Source organism: Canis lupus, chromosome 33 (genome assembly GCF_048164855.1).
Source record: "Canis lupus baileyi chromosome 33, mCanLup2.hap1, whole genome shotgun sequence".
Taxonomy (NCBI): Eukaryota; Metazoa; Chordata; class Mammalia; order Carnivora; family Canidae; genus Canis; species Canis lupus.
Genome location: NC_132870.1, coordinates 30,508,830 through 30,514,829, shown reverse-complemented (window position 1 = coordinate 30,514,829; position 6,000 = coordinate 30,508,830).

Genomic DNA, 6,000 nt, shown 5'->3' with positions numbered 1-6,000 from the left:
AATAATAAAAAAAAAAAAAAGTAAAGATTTTAAAACTCTAGTGACCTTAGGTCTCTGGAAAAGGCAAAAAAAAAAAAATCCAAGGATAAATATCTAAGGAAAAAAAAATCTTCCATTTATTTTGGAGCAGAAGCTCTCTGATCAGAGTTGATTTTAATTGAACATATTTATACTTCACAGAATGGCATAGAATTTTAAGTGTACTCTAGACTAGCATAGGTTTTAATAAGAAAGAATGTCTAAAATATGCCTCTACAGCTTCTGAAAAAGTTGGAGTCTGACCTGATAACAGGCACAGATTCAGGACAACTCAGGTCCTCTTGCCTTCTGTCTGGTAGCCGAAGCAATCAATCACCTCATCCTTTTGTTCTTCCAGGTCAAAAGAGATCAGCAGGTTTTGCACCTGTGGTAAGTAAAGGTCAGGCTAGTCTACACAAGCTGGCAAGAGCAATGCAGCTGTCTGTAATATAGCTGCTAGTCCCTTTTGAGTGTCTGTGTTTGTAGAATGATCCTTGGTGTTTACTACTCAATTCAAGGAAGTTGTCACATTTATGACCAATGGTTTTGGGTTGCTATATATTTGATTGGATTTAAAAAAATATTTGATTGGACTAGTTCTCTACTCTTGGAAGTCTTATTTATGCCATTCAACTCAAGCGCCATGTCTCCTTCAAATTTTCTCTGATCTCTGTCCCCACCTCACACCCACTAGAATATATTGTTTTTCTTCCATAGGCTCTCAACATGTAACTTATGCCCTCAACCCCTACCTCATTCCACCATGGCTGATAGAATCTCAAAGCAACTATAATTCCACTGAATTTTAAGTTTTGGAAGGCAAACAGCCTATTATCAAAGAATCTACCATAGTATTTATCACAAAATAAGGAGTAAAGAAATCTTGGTTAAATTTAATTTATACAACTTGCATAATAAACTTGTGCTGCAAACTCAGGTCCTACAAATTAGGGGATTCCCAAGAGGTAAAATTAGAAAAGAAAATAAACTTTGCATTTCTAAGGTGAAAGAGGGAAAATTGTATTTAATTGATAATTTAGTTAGAAAACTGTAAAGCAAATATCTTCCATTTTCTGAGGGAAATTTCCACATTCTGGACAGAACTTTAACTTGCATGCAAGTTCAGTGCATGGTAAGCATTTAGCATAGTTCCTGGCACAGAGTTAGCATTTAATAAACGTTATCTAAAACTTATTTCATCAATTTTAAGAAGCATTTTTTTCACGTTTTGACCAGTAAAATTTAAATGCAATCTGTAATCCACAGTATTTTACAATCTGTCAAGCAGGGGCAGTCTTAATGTAGTTGTTTAAAACTTTTCTCTTGACGTGGTTTGGTAAGATCAAGAAAGCACCAATAGCAAAATATCTTAAGCTCAGTGAATTATGAGCATTATAATTGTGCACGGTCACAACCTGGTCTAGTGACTGTCATATAGTAGGTGTGAATTTGTGTCCAGTAATAACTAATATGATGATCTTTGATTATAATCTAAATTTTAAAGTGCCTTATAAATTGGAAAGATGCATCTATAAGACAAGAGCTCCCTTCATTTGGTAATATCTATAAATGTGAGTAGAATGTCACCCTTGTTTTAGCTCATCTTCAGAAACATTCCCAGTTATAGGAAAAGTGCAAATGAGAAAGGCATTTTGCAAAATGACGCAAAGGAATTGTGTGGTATTTTGCAAATATATACATTGAAGGGGCAAATACCTAAGTGCTGATGCAGACTGGTGCCTATTGCCCTTTCTTGTCAACAGAATTGATCTTGAACTGTTTCCTGTTTTCCATTACCCAAAGCAGTGCAGGTTACTTCACCTTAAGAAGCAATGTGGGGGAATCCCTGGGTGGCTCCGCGGTTTAGTGCCTGCCTTTGGCCCAGGGCGCGATCCTGGAGTCTCGGGATCAAGTCCCGCATCAGGCTCCAGCATGGAGCCTGCTTATTCCTCTGCCTGTGTCTGCCTCTCCCTCTCTCTCTCTCTCTCTCTCATAAATAAATAAATAAATAAATAAATAAATAAATAAATAAATAAATAAATCTTAAGAAAAGAAGCAATGTGAATTTCATGGTTTCAACAGTAAAATAGGGATCCCTGGGTGGCGCAGCGGTTTAGCGCCTGCCTTTGGCCCAGGGCGCGATCCTGGAGACCCGGGATCGATTCCCGCGTCGGGCTCCCGGTGCATGGAGCCTGCTTCTCCCTCTGCCTGTGTGTGTCTCTGCCCCTCTCTCTATTTCTGTGTGACTATCATAAATAAATAAAAATTTAAAAAAAATAAAATAAAGTTGGGAAGTATCTGTCCCTTCTTATAAAAAAAAAACAGTAAAATAAACATAACTCAAGTGAGATTTATCTAAAAGAATCATAATGGAAAGAATCACAAGTTTTTTCCCCCTAAACCCAGTAGGTTGTATTTCCCAGTTTCTTTGAGACTTTTTAGAGAATTTTATAGAACACAAGAGAACTGAGGAATGAATATACAAATATATACACAAAGGGAAAATATCTTCTGCAATTCATCTCTTCTATTTTACTAATGTCACTAACTACCGTATTATAACCCAGGCATGTAATCTCTTTCTCCCCCTATATACCTAACCAGCCATTAATGCTGGGCCTTCTGCCCATGCAATTATCACTGTCCTTCTCCCCATTTCCCTACCTACTGCCAATTCAAATTCAAGCTCTCATTATCTGAGCCTGGTTATAATCGCCTTTAGGCCATTTCCTCTATTCCAGCCTCTGCTCTGAGTCATTCCATGCTGAGTCAAAAATCTTCAGAAACTCCTTCTTTCCACTTTAATGGCTAATAGGCATCTTAAATTCAGTATGCCCAAAACTGTGGCCCTCATGTTCCCCTCCACATTCTTATTTCCCATAATCTTTCCACTTCAGTTAATGGTAGACATTTCAAAATCAGTATGTCCAGCTGGCAACTCCTAATTATGCTGCAAAACTCACTCTTCCTATAGTTTTCCCTGTCATTCCAGTCAATCAAGGAAATACCCTTGAGATCTTTGACCCCTCTCTTATGCCCACACATAACATCCAATTCATCAGAAAAAAATATATATCTGTCTGCTCTAAAGTGATAATATTCAATAAACCTCCTGGTAATAAATATCCAGATAAATAAATAGCTAGAATCCAGCTACTTTGCAATGCCTCCATTGCTAGCTAGGCTGAGCCACTATCAGCTTCTGCCTGAATTGCAGCAGTAGCTCCCCCTGTTAGTTTCACATCAGTTACTCTTGGCACTCTACAGTTTGTTATTCTCATCACAGGACAGAATGGTTCTGAGTAAGGGATGGGCAGAGCTAGGTAGGGAAATATAGGTAGGGGACCACGGAATCAGGCTCACACAAAAAAAATCCCAAAAATATGAAACCAGAGATAAACAAACCAGACCATCCTGTCCCAAGTGTTAGAGGTGGGGCCTTGTTATAACAGCTACTTGTGACCAACAAAGAATTACCAGACCCTAAAAAACAGGTAAGCCATTGAAGGTGTTATCACTAGTGCTTACTCAACGGTGTTATCAATAGAAATGTTAAAAGGATGTAGGTTCCCTGGTTGGCTTTGAATAAAAGACCAATCTTATAAGCCCTCAATGGCAACCCTGTCCGGACCCTTCTCACTCCTGAGAGCTTTTTCTGTATTCTTGTTTAATAAACTTCTATTGCTTTACTCACTCTCGTTTGTCTAAGAGATTCATTCTTTGATCCGTGAGACAAGAACCTCCCTCTCTCGTGTCAATCCTTTAAAAACATAAATCAGGTTTTGTTACACCTTTATTCAAAACCTGACATAGGCACTCTTTCTCATAATGCTCTGCAAGTCTTTGCATGATCTGCTTTTCACCCTACCTTTCTGATCTCATTTCCCTACTATCTTCCTCCTTGCCCACCCCACTGCAGCCCTGCTGGCCTCCCTGATGACTTCTCTCAACAAGTCAGACAGGCTTCACCTTAAGATATTTGAATGGGTTATTCCCTCTTCATGGACTACTCTTTGTTCAGATATTTACCTGGCTATTTCCCTTATATCCTCGTTTGTTTGTTTGTTTGTTTGTTTGTTTGTTTAAATTTCACCTTATGGGGCACCTAGGTGGCACCATCTTGATCTCAGCTTGGGTCATGATCTCAAGGTCTTGGGATCAAGCCCCACATTGGGTTTCAACCTCAGTGCAAAGTCTGCTTGAAATTCCCTCCCTCTCCTTCTGCCTCTCCTCCCACTTGTGCTGTCTCCCTCTCTCTGTCTCAAACAAATAAATGTTTTTTAAAAAAAACTCATCTTCTCAGTGAATAAACACCCTCTAAAAAAGTTGAATCCCCCCTATCATCCTATACTCTTAAGCTGCCTTATCATGCTCAACATTTATCTTTTCATGATGACACTCACCAACTTCTAACATTCTATACAATTTTCTTATTTCTTATTTTTATTGACTTTCTCGCTCTGCTACAATAGAAGTACCATAGCTATAGGAATCTTTGCCTATTGTGTTCGCAGATATACACTAAGCATCTATTACTTTGCTGGACATATTGGGAACTGAATTAATTAATTACCAACCAATTAAGAATGGACTTTCTGAGCATAGTGAGAAAAATGCCCATGGCACAAGTCCTACCCTAATATCTCATCTTTATCTCCTACTTCACTCCTCTAATTTTCTGCATTTCAGTCAATGAATAGAATACTCACGTAGATGGTTTTCATGAAAGTAAAATACTTGGAGAAAGACATGTTCCCATAAAAAGCATTTTTAACTCTAGGTCACTTGTCGAAGTTACAATGCCAAAAGAGGGTACAGTTGCCACTATCTCTCACAATCATTTCTGAGGTGGTTGCTTATACAGTTCCTAAGAAGTAAAGATGGAACAGCACCATCTGCTGTCAGTCTGCTGATCTTGATGAAATAACTAATTTGGGGCTTTCAGGAAGCAATGTGTTCTCTAAGATATTTTAATAGTTAGCTTTTTGAACTTTGTTTTGTTTTACCTCCCTTGTTGTCACACAAAACTTTTTTATCTGGCCATCTAAAATTTTTTCTCTTCTTTCATAAAAATATAAGTTTGGGGTACCTGACTGGCTCAATCTGTAGAGAGTATGACTCTTGATCTCAGGGTTATGAGTTCGAGCCCCATGTTGGGTGCAGAGATTACTTAAAAAAAATCTTTATTTTTATTTTTTTAATAATAAATTTATTTTTTATTGGTGTTCAATTTGCCAACATACAGAATAACACCCAGTGCTCATCCCATCAAGTGCCCCCCTCAGTGCCTGTCACCCATTCACCCCCACCCCCCGCCCTCCTCCTCTTCCACCATCCCTAGTTCGTTACCCAGAGTTAGGAGTCTTTATGTTCTGTCTCCCTTTCAGATATTTCCCACACATTTGTTCTCCCTTCCCTTATGTTCCCTTTCACTATTATTTATATTACCCAAATGAATGAGAACATACAATGTTTGTCCTTCTCCGATTGACTTACTTCACTCAGCATAATACCTTCCGGTTCCACCACATTGAAGCAAATGGTGGGTATTTGTCGTTTCTAATGGCTGAGGAATATTCGATTGTATACATGAACCACATCTTCTTTATCCATTCATCTTTCGATGGACACCGAGGCTCCTTCCACAGTTTGGCTATTGTGGCCATTGCTGCTAGAAACATCGAGGTGCAGGTGTCCCGGCATTTCATTGCATCTGATCTTTGGGGTAAATCCCCAGCAGTGCAACTGCTGGGTCGTAGGGCAGGTCTATTTTTAACTCTTTGAGGAACCTCCACACAGTTTTCCAGGGTGGCTGCACCAGTTCACATTCCCACCAACAATGCAAGAGGGTTCCCTTTTCTCTGCATCCTCTCCAACATTTGTGGTTTCCTGCCTTGTTAATGTTCCCCATTCTCACTGGTGTGAGGTGGTATCTCATTGTGGTTTTGATTTGTATTTCCCTGATGGCAAGTGATGCAGAGC